General features: G+C 48.4%; 1 protein-coding gene across 5 annotated transcripts in view; it reads left to right on the forward strand.

The window, feature by feature from the left end:
- Positions 1-2,040: 2,040 nt before the first annotated feature.
- Positions 2,041-17,159, forward strand: part of IL1RAPL2 (interleukin 1 receptor accessory protein like 2) — a 550,497-nt gene continuing 535,378 nt past the window's right edge. For 2 of the 5 annotated variants that reach the window (XM_073358323.2, XM_073358329.2), the window contains exon 1: positions 2,041-2,191. The gene's annotated coding sequence lies outside the window, so the exon portion shown is untranslated. Of the gene's footprint in view, positions 2,192-2,333; positions 2,546-2,792; positions 2,874-17,159 lie in introns of those variants that run through there. The other 3 variants (XM_073358325.2, XM_073358324.2, XM_073358326.2) reach the window with 3 other exon arrangements.

Raw genomic sequence — 17,159 nt, forward strand, 5'->3', positions numbered from 1 at the left:
TGGGATTTCAGCCATTGATTTCAATGATGTCCTGCACTGCACTGCACTGCAGGCCAGACTGGCCCAAACTGGGAGATAGCAGGCCTAGCCACCAAAGGCTCCAGCGTTACGTAGCTGCTCACAGAAGCAGCATGTTTGCTCTTCAGCCGGCTGATTGATTCCCCGACAGGGTTTAATAATGGTTTCTTTCCTCATCATCTATTCATTGAGAGGAGCTTATTATTAATCCTTCCCTATGTCTAAACTCTGTTCTTCCATCAGTTACTTTCTGAACCAGGTCTCCGAATCCATGTTACATCTGGTCACACAGGATGACAGCTAGGGGAAGGTACCTAGCCTGACCTGCATTCACTCAATGACACCATCATCCTCAGCTCCTGGTGTTTGTTTCAAGCGCTGTTAGAACTTAACAAACAAACAAACAAAACCCTTGTTGCAAGCCCTTTATGAAGTTATAGCACTAGGAAGCCCAGGGGCTGAGACTGGGTGGGAAAGATCAAGCTTGCTTCACAGAGAGATCAGAATATTTCCTTCCTACCTGCTGGGAAACTTCTAACCTATTTTATGTCCCACTGACTTTCGAGCTGAATTATTGCTGAGATTTTACACTGAAAGTTTAGCACAGGATTGTTGTAGCAGCGTCGGTCCCAGGATATTAGAGAGACAAGGTGGGTGAAGTGACATCTTCTCTTGGACCAACATCTGTTGGTGAAAGAGACAAGTATACTTTGTGTCACAGCTAAATACAAGCTGGAACAGATTGTTTAGCATAGGTAGCTAACACATTTTCAAGGGACCATTCAAACACCTCACCACCTTGTATTTAGCTGTGACTCTCCAGTGCGTTTCCCAGACCTGAAGAAGAACTCTGTGTAAGCTCCAAAGCTTGTCTGTCTCTTACCAGCAAAAGTTAGTCCCATAAGAGAGATGACTTCGCCTGCCTTGTCTCTGAAAGTTTAGCTCCATTATGGCAATTTCCCCATTCCCACTTCAGTCCTTAAATCCTGCTTAAAATCTTTGGGGGGAGGAAGTAAGGGCATTAATGTGATGGAAAAAGTCTTCATCTGTTTATTTCATGACTCCATGCTCCATCAAAAACATGGGCCTCCAGAACCACTTGTTTTCAGTAAACACCTAATTTGCAGGTTCACATTTCCTCTAGTTTACTTAAAACAGATCCAGTAATTAAAACATTATCATCAACAATCACAGGTGTACTAACTCAGGGTTTAGTGGCCAACCCCCTTCATACACTTCAGTGAAGAAGGCTTTTGCTCCCCATTCGCATGTGTCACACACTCATGATGGGGGGGGGGGGGGGGGAGAAGACTGATCCAGGCAGGATATGATGAAACCACCTCGGGATACTGGAATGAACGCAGGAGCTGACCTTGGAAAGGAGCGCTCCTGTTCAATGCATTAATCAGCTGTGCACCCATCAGCTCCTCATATGCTAGACACCCACTCTTCGCCTGGTCCTCTTCTACCTTCGTCTGGTCATCTGTGACCATCCCCTGCCTCTGATTCCTCCAAGCTCTGCTCTGCACAGGCACATATCAGGCTCCAGTCTGCCCCAGTGAGTTACCCGCAGCTGCTCCATGCGACGAGGGAGGCAAAAGCGCCTGATTGGATACCCCTGGCTACTCTCAGTGCTGGGTTTGATGCCTAGGGAGGCTTATCCTGAAATTAACAACCCAAAGCCAGTGACCCTGCCAGACCTGACTGGAAGGGAAGCCCTGGTTTTCTAACCATTGCAGGGGTGAAAGAGGCTGCTCCCCTCCTGCAAAAAGGGAAACGCTGCGGCCACCCCGGTGTTTATTTAACACGCAAGGGCTTTAACGCTGAGTGAAGAGCAGGCTTGCAAGATTACATGGCACCCAATGGGGAGGGTCGGGGAAGCGGCGACCTCAGCTGAGCCTGACTCCAGGTCCAGAAGCGGGCGATCTCTCCCTTGGCCGCTAGACGGCGCTGCCGCCTCGCACTTCCCGAACCCAGGAAGGTAAGTAAGTGAAATGACACTTTTGCTTGGGGAAGAGCTGTTTAAACCCAGGATTGCTGGGCTGGACGCCTCTCGCTCCTCACCTGAACTGCCAGATCCAAGGGGGCAGCCTAGGCACCGCGGGGTGACTTGGTTTCTGCCTCTTCCCGTGGGCAGGCGGCCGGCTGGAGAGATGGCACAGCCAGGGTAGGGGTGAGTGGGGCTGGAGTCGCTCTTGGGGAGGATCCAGGAGTGCGATGGGAACAGAGCCACCCAGGAGAGCTGCTCTCCGGCTCAGTGGGTTTCTGGCAGCAAGTCCGGGCAGGGCCGTGAAGAGGCTTCCCAGTGTAAACGCCCCCCCCCCCCCCCGCCCTGACTGCGGGGTCCTGCCTCTGGGCGATGGCTGCACTGGCTTAACTAGGGAACCAGCCGCCCGCCCCTTTTGCGTCTCTCTCTCTCTCCCCGAAGGGGAAGCTGCCCCGCTGGGTTTGCGGCTGTCGAGGGGACGAGGCGCCTGCTGGATGTGCTGCTAACCCGAGCCCCGGCCGCAGCCCGCGCCAGGACCGTGTAAGCGGCAGCCTCGGAGGCAGCCCCGCTGCCTGGCGTGAAATCAAGGGAAGCCGCAACTCCAGGCATTTGCTGGGGCTGGGGAAGTTCTTCATCAGGTCCTGCCCTTGCCCTGGCTGGTGCAGGAAGCTGCCCTCCAGCACCAAGCCAAGGACTTTCTCGAGCGAGCTGGGGGAAGGGGGGGGGGGTGGGGTGGTAGGCACGGTTTCCTCCGGGGTGGGCGCCTGAAGCGATTTCGGCTTGTTAGAAGGGGAACCAAAAGCTCCCGGGCATGGAATTGAACTTGTGAGCTCCCTGGCCAACTCCTTGCTGCGCTGTGCAGAAGTAGGTAAGCTGCATGCACTTATGCTGGGGTGTCCTGGCCTCTCCACAATTGCATGGGGTTGTTATTATTTTTTTTGGGGGGGGGAAGAGCCTCTTTTGAATCGTTCCCCCCCCCCCCGCATTAGTGAAACGGTCCCTTCAAACTTTGGGAGCAGGTGGCGGGAGTCGTTTTGTTTCTAAGGGGATAATACATCTCCCCCTTCCCCCCCGCCGCTGCAAAATTGCTTTAGAAGCCTTTTAATTTAAAAAAGACCTCTCCCTCCTCACAATAATGGCTTTGGTTTGCCTCTGTCACTTAAGGGAGGGACTGTTCCCCTCACTGCTGTCGAGGCTATTAATGCCGATCTAAACCTTTCCAAAAAGAGAGAGGAAAAGTTCTTCCCTCCCCCCCGCCCCATATGTGGACCAGCAAGTCAAACCCAAAGCACGAAAAACAACCCCCTTGTGGACACTTGTGATTTGCTCTCCTGTGATCCACACTAATCTTTTCTCCGCCCCCCCCCCAAAAAAAAGTGGGGAGAGTTGAATAGTGAAGTTAGTAAACTGGTGACTGATGCTGCCAATAAATCTGCGGCTCTGAGGATTGAAGAACATTGATTTCTGCCTTAGATAATGCCATTGATTAGGGGCATGACTGGAGATGGGCTCTCAGCAAAGTTTGTTCTAAAGTCTGTCTGTGAGGCTGAAAGAGAGGGGGAAAGTGTCTGGAAAAAGGCACCTCTGTTATGCTGGCTTTTCCCCTTGTTCCTTCTTTCCCCCCTCTGGTTTTCCTTTGTAAGAATAGCACAAAGAAAATGGAATGTATGTTTCATGTGCGATGTTATAAATGTGCGCATTACGAATGGGGCAGAGGATATGTGCCTGTTTATATATTGTATATTGGAGGCATCTTTACCATCTCCTCTAGTGATGTTCATCTGGGGCCTGATCCAAAGCCCACTGTAGTCAATGAATTTTTGCATTGACTTCAGTGGGCTTTGGCTCAGGGCCCTGATCCATTACTGTATCCCTAGTGATTTAGGTAGCAGCACCACAAGCCTGGAAGCTGCTGCCCAAGGGAAATAGTGCATGGCAATATGTTAATCAAATGCTGCTGCAAACCCCAGAAAGGAAAACGTTCACCAGCTGGGAAGTTATTGAACGCTCGAGGAAACAGGCGGTTCAGGCGGGTGGGGAATCTCCTGGCATCTCCCCTATAAATAGATCCCTGCCCCACGTAGCACATGGCCATCCCTCAAGAGTGCCGTTATTTCAATTAAAAAACCAGAGTCTCTGCTCAACGCCTGCGCTTTCTATTCTGGGTTAGTTACAGTTCTCCCACTTCCTTCTGAATCCTCCAAGAAGGGCTGCAGGGCTTGAGCTGCGCTCTAAAGGCAGCTGCTGGTGACCACACAGATCAGTTCGTTCTTTCTGCAAGTGGCTCGTGGAGTCAAGATGGATCATAGACTCATAGACATTAAGGTCAGAAGGGACCATTATGATCATCTAGTCCGACCTCCTGCACAACGCAGGCCACAGAATCTCACCCACCCACTCCTGTGAAAAACCTCTCACCTACGTCTGAGCTATTGAAGTCCTCAAATCATAGTTTAAAGACCAGAGGGTGGGTGGCTTAAAATAACCTCCCCTCTCTCCCCCCCGGTTAGTTATAACAGCAAAGGATCTAATCCCGGTAAGTATGGGAGCTGCAGGTACATGGAACCTTTCAGGATCAGGCCCCTTAATAAAAGAAACACTTGAGAACATTCATATCTCCAAGGGAAGCCTAAATAACTACTGAGAGGCTAGTTATTTAGCACAGTTATGGTGCTAAATAAACAGGCAAAGAAGACTCAGCCAGGGTTTTCAAAAGTGAGCAGTGATTTTTGGGGGGAGAGGGTGACATTGGAGATGCCTTAAAGGGGCCTGGCTTTCAAAATGTTGACCCCACAACCTTCTGGAAATCAGGCCCCTTTAAGGTATCTCCAGTGTGTATGTGGAAATTGGGCCATCCAAAATCACTAATCAGGTGGGCTAACACCTGTCGGTGCTTCTTCACTGGGGCGTAATCCAAAGCCTGTTGAAGTCATTGAAAAGACTCCCATTGAATCCCATAGGCTTTGCATTGGGCCCTATGTGCATGCGGCCCATGCGGCCTGTCACTATTGATGCTTCCAATAGGGACCCCATTTGATGATGTGAAGTAGGATACCTGGCCAATAGAAAGCCTAGAAATCAGTGTGTTTCAATGGGTAAATCCTAAAACATAAAACCTCTGTGTAGTGTGTGGGCTAACCTAACAAGTGTTCAGTGGGCCAGAACTGATACCTCATGTTACAATGTCTAGGAAAACCTTGACTTCCAACGCTTTCTAAGGGGAACTCATTCTTTCAGTTCTGCTTTGCAGCATCAAATTGTCCCGTTTGCTCTTAGCTTCTTAAAAAATTAAGGTGCACAGAATTCCTTTGTAGGAGCGATTGGCATGCACTGGGTGCGTTATGCTGTGGCTTTCCTTCTCGACTCTGAGCCTGCGTTCCTTGGAAACCCAACGCTCGATCTGAACTCATTGGAATGCAAGACAAGGCTCTAAGAGGGAAGGAGCGAGGAAAGGACAATAAAGGTGCCCTGGAAACCCATGGAAAGGCTCCCATTGAAGTTCATTGGCTTTGGATCAGGCCCTGTATGTGTGTGTTCACAGGAGCACTGTCACTATAAGCACTTTGAAAGGGACTTTAATTTATAAGCAATGATAAAATGTGGGTGTAATAGGCTAGCAGTATCGTCTTGAAACACCTTAAACTTGAAAGCAGGTGGCTCGTTTCTCTACCTGGAAATGAAGGAAGTAGGGAGAGGCACTCTCTTGAGAGGGTCTAGTGGGTGGGCTAAGCAGACCTGAGATAGGAACTATAGGAGCAGCTAAGCCTGGGAGGAGGCTTCTGCTGACTGGTGTGACTAACTTGGCTAATGCCAGACCTGAGGCAGGGGGTGAAGTTGGGAAGATGTTGGCTTGCAAGGAGTCAAGTTCTCCTCCAAAGTTAGCTGTGGGGAAGCTCGGGGGTGCTGAGGCTTCTGATATTATCTAGATTTTGGGCTATCTAATCTGACTGAGCTAAACCTGCGTAAAACAAGTGTCTGGCTGGAGAGAGGTTAAGGAGACAGTGAGAAGTTACTTGTAAGTGAACAAAAATAGTCTCTCTTCTGCATTTTTCTACCTTTTCGGAACTGGAAGGTCCCGGGTGGGATGCTAGTGGGTAGAAAATCAGTGGAGCCCTGGGTAGGAGTAACGCCTTGGGAGTTTTACTTATCTCCTATCCCCTCCCCTTTCAGACTGGCTTCTCTGTGCACAGGAGGAGCTGTAGTCTCCAGGCTGATTTCTCTGCTTCTCTGAGTCCCTCCCTGTCTGCAGCTTGCACCTAGCTCTCATTAAGGAGAAAGTGAGACTGTCATGTACAAATGAGCAAGGAGAGACCAGCCCTACACTCCAAGTGAGATCCTTTCTAACTGTTATTGGTGGTCTAAGCCAGGAGCTAAAGAAATCCTTTTAAATAAGGATATTGAGTGGAAGGTAATGTGTGTGTGTGTGTGTGTGTGTGTGTGTGTATATTGAAAGTCCTTTAGCTTTTCCGGTCAATTTCCAGAAAGGAAAAGCAATAAGAGCAGGTAGCATGTTGAGACCTATAACTGTTCTTGTGTGATGATGTTATTCTGATGTGTCTGGGCTTGCTCCTGCAACTGCAGCACCTTGACCTCCTCAGGGCCTGGAAGCTGGTCTTGGCGACTAGGTAGCCACTGAAGGCGAGAACCTCCTGCAGAGCCTCTGCTGTACAACCCCCATCTTGGTATGCAGGCGGCGGAGTCCCCATCAGTGCACCAAAGGCTGGTGCCACCAGGCTTGGAGACCTCCTGGATTACAACTGGGGTGGACTGGGGGGACCCTGTGGCACTCGGCTGGCACATGGGGCTCTGTATCCCTCATGTCCCCCATCACGGGCTCCAGGAGGTGAGGGCAGCCCTACCACCCACCTCTTGCATTTTTCTTGAATGAATCCTGCAGAAGGGCGCTCCCCCCCCCACTCCTCAGGTCAGGTCTTGGGACCTTACCATTTGGCCTCTGTCCCGTGAGCCTCCCTGGTCCCCTGCCCCATTCACCATCTACTTACCTCCAGAGCGATTGATCCAGCAGGGGTTGATTTATCGTGTCTCGTGAAGACGCGATAAATCGACTGCCGAGCGCTCTCCTGTCGACTCCGGTATTCAACTGGAGCGAGAAGTACAGGTGGAGTCGATGCGGGAGCATCCGCAGTCGACCTACTGCAGTGAAGACACCGGGGTAAGTAGATCTAAGTACGTCGACTTCAGCTACGTTATTCACTGAAGTTGCGTAACTTGCGTAGCTGAAGTTGTGTAACTTAGATCGATTTCCCTCCCCCGGCCAGGCCTCAGCTGGCTGCGAGGCAGGGTCTGGTGGCTCCTCCCCTTAGTCTGGGGGGAGGGGCCTTTAGATGTGGGTGGGCACAGAACTTTAATAGGTGCAGTGCTGTGAAGGTGTGGGCTGTAAGTGAGCACAGCTGAGAGTGAGCAGCCTCATTCTTCTTTGCCTTGAATCTTGCGGAGTTATTTGCATTTGTGCAAAATGCTGACCTTGTGATGGGCCCAGGGATGCGTGATGCCAAACAGTAGTGCAGGGTTGGGCCCGAAAATCTCTCTGGGTACAGTAAATCAAAGGAATCTAGGAACTCACCTGTAGTCTCTCAGCTTTGAGCATTCTTTCTCCGCTGTCATTTGAAAATGGCTGTTATATTTCTCGTTCCCAAGACTCATTGCTGCTCCCACCCAACCCCACATCGAAAAATGGGATTGATTAGGTCCCACTCCTTCTGACTCCACTCTGATGCTGGGCGGATGGGCTGTAATCCGAGATGGGCGTTGGTAGGTGCACAAAGACTGATCTCTGGAAATTTCTATTGCACAAGTTTGTGCAGTTGCCCTTTATTGGTGACTCCTCAGTGTGAATGTTTGGTGGAACCATTTGGATTTTCACACATTATTTGATAACTTCGGAGGATCTTGACTTCACCAAACTGTTCGCAATTGGCATTTAGTGGGAGGAAGAAATCTGGCCTGTATATATAACCTTCATGAGGAACTCCTCCAACAAATAGTGCCTTCTCATTAGCTCTGGAGTGAAAGTGCTCCTTCGTTTTCTTTTAAGTATTCCATCAATGCAAAACTATTGGCTCCTCTGGAGCTGGCTTTTCAGCACAACGCTTTGCTCTGGGGGGTTGGATGTGGTGCTGTGCGTGCACACACTAGAAATCTCCAGGTATATTCCAGGTTTCAGAGTAACAGCCGTGTTAGTCGGTATTCGCAAAAAGAAAAGGAGTACTTGTGGCACCTTAGAGACTAACCAATTTATCTGAGCATAAGCTTTCGTGAGCTACAGCTCACTTCATCGGATGCATACCGTGGAAAGTACAGAAGATCTTTTTATACACACAAACCATGAAAAAATGGGTGTTTACCACTACAAAAGGTTTTCTTTCCCCCCACACCTCACTCTCCTGCTGGTAATAGCTTACCTTAATAGCTTAAGGAGAGTGATCACTTTAGATAAGCTATTACCAGCAGGAGAGTGAGGTGTGGGGGGAAAGAAAACCTTTTGTAGTGGTAAACACCCATTTTTTCATGGTTTGTGTGTATAAAAAGATCTTCTGTACTTTCCACGGTATGCATCCGATGAAGTGAGCTGTAGCTCACGAAAGCTTATGCTCAGATAAATTGGTTAGTCTCTAAGGTATATTCCAGTGCAAGCTTCCAGCAGCAGCGTTTCTATCTTATTGTGTGCAGCGGAACAAGATGGGCTTGACTCTGTGCTGCTGCACTGTAGCTAAGAACAAGGGTCTTGGCAGGCGATGAACAAGGTTCCATCTCATCTGGGCTTAGAAATTCTGGTTTGAAGGTGCCAATGCCTGAGAGGGCAGGTGGGGGAAGCGGCACAAGGAACCTCCCTCGTATATGAGGGGCAGTCGTAATCGTAATGTAGAGCGCAGGCGTTGGGCACCCGTAAAGGAGCAGGAAGGAGTGGGTGAGGGTGGGGCTGCATTGGCACAGGAGCCAGAGAGGGTCAGGATAGTGGGGCTTCTGCAGCCCAGGTTGCCGGGGAAAGAATTCTAGCCAAGTCACTTACGCTGCTTTAGCATGGCCAGTGGTTTAATGCCAGGACGTGGCTCTTTAAGAATGTCCATGCTGCAAGCAAAGGTGTGACTGAAGGTGTTCGAGGGCCTTCCCTTCACCCTCCCACTTCCCAGGTTCAGCAGGACAGTGGGGTGGGAATAGGTATTGTTTCATATTCTCTGTGTATATATAAAGCCTGCTGCAGTTTCCACGATATGCATCTGAGGAAGTGAGCTGTAGCTCACGAAAGCTTATGCTCTAATAAATTGGTTAGTCTCTAAGGTGCCACAAGTCCTCCTTTTCTTTTTGCGAATACAGACTAACACGGCTGCTACTCTGAAACCTATCACGCAGACAGCAAGCAGCAAAAGACCATAAGCGCAGACAGTGCGATGTTTATTGGGGTTAATTTCCAGCAAGCATGATTCCAATTTTCCAACTTCCTGTTTGACTCCAGTTTATATAGTCATATTCTCAGCTATACTTTATACAATCATTTTACTGAAATTTAACTAACCAATCCTAACATATTTTAACATAATTCTCTAACCAGTTATTTCCCACTATCCTAATTAACGTATCCCAGAAAAATTAATTATACAGCAGACAGAGACCATACAGATTAACAATAGAGAAGTGGGGACCATAAGGACAAAACAAGAAAGAAATGAGGGTTTCACAACCACAACTACTGATAAGTGAGTTCTTGCCAGACAGAAAGCTATCCAACTAAGTTTTCTTTAAACATCTTAAGATCTGTTTCTTTATCTGGAGGTGTTAGACTGGATTGCCTTCTTAACAGCCTAAGCTTACCTGATTTCAGTGTGACTGGTTTGGAATGTGAGGATGTGACCCTTCGCTTCCCAGCTTATGGCTGCCCCTGCCGCTTCTGTTTTTGCTTAGCTAAAGCACAAGGCCTCAGAGGTGTCACAGTGAGAGAAGGCCCATACACAGGCAGACTGTGATTTTGACTCTGTTTTTATACCCCTGTAACTAGCTAAGTGATAAGAATACACCTAAATTTTTAATTATAGGCCTTTACAGACAGGCCTGACTATCTATATTCTAACAGTAGCTACACCAACCTTTGCTTTAATCTAGCGAGCATGGGTGGTAATAGTCGCGTAGACTTGGCGGCACAGGCTTCAGCATATGCTTGCAACCAGAGTAGAAGTGTGCTGGGACCCTAGGGGTATGTACTGTGGTTGCTAGCCTGGGCTGAAGCCTGAGCTGCCATGTCTATGCTGCTGCTGTTCCGTGTGTTGCCTAGATGAAAGTTAGGCATACCTGGGCTATCTGTGCTACAATCACTCCTCACAGTGTAGACACACCCTTAGTCTGATTTCCGCGAGCTACTGTGTGAATCCTCTTCTTTCCTGACGCTCACGCAAGTGCTTGAGTGCAGCTCCAGGAAAAATTCCAGCCTAAAATGCCCGATTCCCTACAGGAAGTGGGATCAGTCCAAGAATAGATCCGAGGGAAAGCCCTGTAGGAACATCCTTTTGCCTGTGCCATTGAGAAGAGCTTAGGTACATCTTGCCCAAATGGAGCATAATTGTTGCTAAACCCCCTCTTCTCCTCCATGTCTATTTGCCTCTGCGCTTCACATGTGGACATAGAAAAGGTGGTTCGTGAACAATACATTCTGTTCAGGGAAGACTTAGCTAAACCCATTCTGAGTACAAAACTCCATGTGAACAGCACATAATTACTTCTGAGCTGGGCATTACTGAGCGTAGTACAAATAAAGCATCTATAATGTATGGGATTTACTCACACTCTAGTACATTTGAGCTCTGAGTAATCTCAGTTCAAACTGAGGCTGAATTTGAAAATATCAAGGAATGCTAAATCGTGAACTGCTAAAAGTCTTTAAGAGCAACCATACCCAGCATTGTTTCTAAGCCCTCTTCAGACAATGCGACTTTACATTAAGCTGTTTATCAGGAAGTCTTTTTAGAGCTGCGAGGGAAAGTAAGGATTTGAATTGTCTGTATGGTGATATAAGGAAGCAGTCTGATGGCACTTGCTTTTCAGGCTGGTCCATTTAAAAAAACAGACTGTCACTTTCTTTAAGAACTGACAGAGAAATCCTGTCCCCATTGAAATTGATGGAAATCTTTTCATTGACCCCAGCAGTGTCAGGGCTTCACCTTCAGTGTTTTCCTAAGCGTTAATTGCCTCAGGTGAAATGCCCACTGAAGTCTCTGGAGGCCTTGTTTGCATCAAGACCAAAGGCCAGGTTATATTTTTCTGTGGCAAAGTCAATGAGAGGGAGATAGGGGAAACTCTGTAGCGGTTTCCTGATGGTATTTCCTGCTATTCCTCCCTACAAGAGAGAGGGCAGTTTGGGGGCTGTGAAGGAGACTGGAAGGGCACGTTCCTCCGAGGGACGTGTAGGGGACTCTTCATCCAGTACCTCCATGCGGAGGGCCTGTAGGCTGGTCAGAACCTTTTTGACAATTTTTTTCATTGGAATATATTGTCTCGTTAAACCTGAAATGTTTCATGGAGACCTATCGATTTTGACAGAGTTTTCATTGGGAACGATTTTGGAGACACCCTGTCCCTCTCTCGGCTGGGAAGTAAGATATTGGCCTTGGATGTGGAAGATTCTGCTCCAGACCAGGGACTTGTCCCTGGATATGTCTCTTTAATGTGAAAATTCTGCTCCCTTTGGTTTCTGAAATTCTAGCAGAGAGAACTTTGGGCCACGGGTAGGATTTTCAGAAGTGATTGGCATGGACCTACCTCTGCTCCCATTGAAGTCTATGGCTTCAACGGGTCACTGGCTGCAAGGGGACCAATTTAGGCCAAAAGCTGTGGGTTTTCAAAAGTGCCAGGCCATGATAACACTAACTTCTAAGAATTCTTATCTGGATACCTCTTCTTCCTCCTCCCCGCCCCCCACGAAGTCACACAGCCAGTCATCTTGAGCAGAACTCCTCTGCTTCTGTATGGGGAGATGGGCTAGTATGGGTGTAGAATATGGCCCATAGGTGGCTCTTGGGGCTTGCAAAGTCTGCTTTCCTAGGATGATTCTCCAAGAGCTTGTCTACACTAAACACTCTTGCTGTTTCACCTACACACTCTCTCTCTCTCTCTCTTCACCTGCCCCGCCGCCATGTGACTACAATTATACTTGTATATTCTATTCTGGTTTGGGAACTGAAATAAGATATACCAGTATCAGGTGACTTTATACAGTGAAACTACCTCCACACTAGGGCTTATACCAGGGGTCGGCAACCTATGGCAGGTGTGCCAAACACGGCACGCGAGCCAATTTTTAATGGCACGCTGCTACCGGCCTGGCCCGCTCTTTTCTGCCCCCCGCTCTCTCCTTGCAGGGCAGGCAAGCTTCCCCGTCCCCCCACCTCTTCCCCCAGTGTGCTGGGTTCCTGCCCCTCCTTCTCTCTCTCCTTGCGGCCGATCAGCTGATGGCCCTTGCTATGGAGGGGGAGAGGGAAAAGCGGAGCCGCAGCTCACTCGTGCTCTCTGCTCCACGGACCTTGAGGAAGGGGGTGCAATCAGGGCATATCCCCTCCAGCCCCCTACCAGGAGCCGCTCACGGCAGGGGGCTGGGAGCACTCCCACAACCCAAGCCCACACCCCCAGCCCTCTGCCCTCACCCCTGCACTTCCACACACCCCAGCCCCATGCCCTGACTCCCCCCCACAACCCCAGCCCTGACTCTGGCACTCCCCACACATTCCCAGCCCCCTGCCCTGACTCCTGCACCCTCCTCACGCACCCCCAGCCCCCTGTCCTGACTCCTGCACCCCCCACACATACCCAGCCCCCCCCTACCCGATGCCCTGACTCTTGCACCCCTAACATCCCCACTCCCACCCTGAGCACCAAACGGGAGCTCCTGCACACACGCACACCCCAACATTCCCACCTGCACCCCTCGCACCAAATGGAAGCTGCCCAGGTAAGCACTCCACACCCAAACCTCCTGCCCCAACTCTGGGCTCATTCTCTGAGCCTCATTCTAGCTCCTGGCCAGACATTACACCCCAACCCCCAGCCTGCTCCTTCACCCCCAGCCCTGTGCTCAGTGCACTCCCACCCTCAGCTCAGTGAAGAGAGAGAGGAAGAGAATGGGCTAGAACCAGGGAGAAGGTAGGTACCTACTCTACGTGGACAGGGCTGGGACTGCAGACCGGCAGCGGGCTGAGCTCTATGTGGACCCTGGCTGGGAGGAGCCGGTGGACGGAACCCCAGACCGGCAGCGGGCTTAGTGGCAGCAGGCTGAGGCGCTCAGCCCGCTGCCCGTCTCGGGGCCCGGCCCCGCTCAGCCCGCTGCCCGTCTCGGGGCCCGGCCCCGCTCAGCCCGCTGCCGGCCTAGGTGAACAGAACCCCAGGCTGGCAACAGGCTGAGTGGGCCGGCGGCGTAAGATCAGCATTTTAATTTAATTTTAAATGAAGCTTCTTCAACATTTTGAAAACCTTGTTTACGTACGGTAATAGTTTAGTTATATAATATATAGACATAGAGAGAGACCTTCTAAAAAACGTTAAAAGGTATTACTGGCACGTGAAATCTTAAATGAAAGTGAATAAATGAAGACTCAGCACACCACTTCTGCAAGGTTGCCGACCCCTGCTTATACCATATAACTAGACTGGTAAGAAGTCACATCCCCTAACTGATATAATTAGGAGAGTAGCTGGTATAATGTAGACTAGCTCTCAGTCTCACCCTCAGTATGCTGTGGCTAGTTTCTAAATACCTTTGGCCTGCCAAGCAGTTATATCCCATCAGTGGTCTTTAAAATCTCTGGGTCTGATAATCCTCCTTTTACGTTGCCTACAGTAGTTCACGTTGCCTGAGGTACTGTATTGATTAAGCCACATTTTGCAGCAGTAAATGTATGTAGAATATTAATAGCTTCCACTCTGAACACAAGGCTGTAAGTTAATGGGTGCGTTTTGTTGATCTCGTAAACCAGGAGTGCTTGGCCTGCAACCGTAATGTTCCTCCCACAGTCATATTTTCAGTTTCAATGTCTATAAAACGGTTGGGTTCAAATTTAAAAGCGGTGACAGAGGACGAGCAAGTCTCTATAACTTGTGACAGCTGGGGAAAAGGGGTATAGCTTGGACATGCAAAGTTCAGATTGCTGGAAAATCAAATGAATACATGACAGAACAGTAGTTCTTTGTGGAGCTCTGTGGAGTCTAATCAATGTCACAGCCATTGGAAGTGATTAATGTGTTCCCCACTACCACCCCAATTAGCTGCTTTTCTGCAGCTTCAAGTGCTACAGGGTCTGGGAACAAGTGGAGAAGAGCAGAACTGGGGAGCGAGGAGTTGAATTAAGAGACCTAAATGCCAAAATGACAAACTTTGATCACATTTCAATTTCTTACTGAAGTGAATGGAGCCCGGTCTGTATGATGAGCTCTCAGCACTGTGTCTAGTTGCAATACAAGGTGGGTTGGTTTCTTTTATTAGTTTTGCTGACACGTTCAGAAGAACTGCTCAGGGCTATTGCTAGAATATTTTAGGAAAGTCTCAGGCAAGAATCTATAATGGGAAGACACATTAACATTAGTATTTTCATGCCACGAACACTGGAGTCCTTAAGTATTTGGAATGTTAATCTTTTTATTTTTGTTCATGATTTTCAATCATTGCTGTAAATGCAGACTGTAATAGAGAGCCATCAGGTCACAACATTGTCACATCAACACCCTCAGGGCTTTCCCTGTTTAGTATAATCCAACAGTTTTGCTCATCCTGTAGGTTTTTATTGTTTATGCTTTAGTAGGACCAAAACCACATCTACTCTTTTTGCAGTTGGAAGGCTGTTCTTATTACCTGGGATCTTAAAATCATCAACGCACAATCCAGCAAGCCCTGGCTCACATGAATAGCTGTTGTTCCTATGAGGAGTCCTCCTAAAGCCAAAGGAGTTATTTGCTTGAGTTAGGGCCTGCAGGATGGACAGCGTTCCCTCAAACCTCTCTCAACTAGGAATGCACTTGTTTCATAACAGAGACTTTGGGGCACTTGGGTAAAGGAATCTCTCTGCCTAACTACTTCCTGCTCCCTTATTTTGCTTCTTCCCTTCCCCTATTCCTCTTCTATCATAAAGTATCATGCACAATATCCCTTTGGTCTGAAGATCAGCTTCATTCTGCAAAGGAGTCATTAGCATGTGACCAGTGTGTCTATCCACTCTTCTCAGAACCAAGGGAATGATCCAAAGCCCATTTGAGTCAACGGAAAGACCAATGACGTGAATGGACTCTGAACCCAGCACTAGGAGGCCGACCTTCAGGATGCATGAGCTACCTTCGCCTTGATAATTTCCGAAGAGCTACTTAAGTAATTATGCTGCCTTAGCTTTTGTTCAAGTCTCTGAAAATTCACAGTCCCGGCCTCGACCCAAGTTGATAGAGTAAAATGTCTTATTGTTCCTCTTTTCTTCAGAAAGGCTTCCCCTCTCCCAATGTGAGGAAGAAACACTAAAAGGTATCAAGAGCGCTCGGGAGGGCAGCAACAAACATTAGGTCAGCAATCTACAGTGCTATTCATTTGCAAGGATTCACACTAGTCACGAAGAACTGACACGTTCCTAAAATGATTGCTAATCCCCTGAGTCTTCCTGTGTGAATAATTATTAATCTTGCCACTCAATTTGCATTTGAAATTGTTGATAGGAGCAGGAAGTACCGAGGCACTTGCACTGCAATTTTTTCTGTACGTCATCCTTAGGTAAAGATGCACAATGCTGAAGTGGAGTCACTCATGGCTTGTTGCGTTCCTCAAGGTAGAGAAGAGATGGGACTTAGCTGTAATGAATATAGAGGTAACTTCCAATGTGTTCGTCTGCATTCAGCAGCTTCTAATTCTCATGGGTGTGCTACTCCAGTAGGGCTTGATTCTGCCAGATGCTGAGCATGCTGATTCTGATCCACAAAGTACTTAAGCATGTGCTTAATATTAAGCACATGACCAATTCCATGCCTGGGGCTGGCATACTCAGCACGTGGCAGGATTGAGCCCATACTGACTCATAGCCTCTGCTACCATCCTAGTGTCACCTAACAGAGAGATCCCAGGAATAAATTTAGATGGCCCAGTCCTACAGTCCTGTCCTGGCACACTCAAAACACCCACTGAAATCTCATCTATTCTATAGAGGTTTTTGTACTGCCCTAAGGAACACCAATTTAATATAAAAAAAAAAAATAAATGTGAATCCCGACTTGTACATGGGTTTCATGCTTCCTGGAGCTTTCATACAAGTAAGTAGCCATGTTCTGAAAGAAGTGGGCCGTTGAGAGGCATGAGCTGTTTTTCACACTGATGTCACATATGGTAGGTTAAGGAATGGGAGATCCTAAAGAGCTGTCAAGGGCTGTTTTGAGTGTTCCGGAGAAATGGTTTAAATTTGACCGTTGCTGTTAAATTTTATGCCTGAGGTAAATTAGAAATGTTAACAGCACTTGTTCCTTTATAGGAACACAGTCATGACTACATTGTCTCATTCAATCCATTTTTTAAAAATACATTTACAGTGTAACTAAGGCAAAGAACCTCTTCTGGATGTCACAAACCGCAGCTCTAGTCATGGACAAGCAACAGCCTTTTAATGGCAGCGTGATTAATGCAAGACAAATATTGAGTGTATGATCAGAGCCAGCATTGCTCAAGAGTTAAAAATCCAAGTGAATGTGGTGAGGCTGATTGTGTGGGGGGGGTGTAACTCTTCTCCTGTGGTGGAAGAACTGGGCCTGAAGCATCAGTGAATTGTATTCGTGAATCCTGAGCGCTGGGGAATTGGAAAGAATCCATCTGGGCTGAGAGATGGAGTCTTGAGCTGAGGTTTTCTAACATGATTTTGGGTGCCCAGGGGATCTAATTTTTCAGAAAATGCTGAGCAAACAGGTCTCAAAATGGGCATTCAACCTAAACACATCCTAGCCTTGAGCGAGTGAAGGAGATTCTCACAGCAGGCAGTGGAAATTGTTAGGAAGGTAGGGGTGGGTGGGATGGGGGTGGGCATGTGTGGTGAGAGTAGAAGCAGGGGTGGAGGAGATGGGTATTAAAAGGTTCCCCCCCCCGCCCCTGTAAGGTTGCAGTTCTTATTAATCTCTTACTAGAATGAACCTCCCCCCG

The sequence above is a fragment of the Lepidochelys kempii genome, chromosome 9 (assembly GCF_965140285.1).
Source record: "Lepidochelys kempii isolate rLepKem1 chromosome 9, rLepKem1.hap1, whole genome shotgun sequence".
NCBI classification, from domain to species: Eukaryota; Metazoa; Chordata; order Testudines; family Cheloniidae; genus Lepidochelys; species Lepidochelys kempii.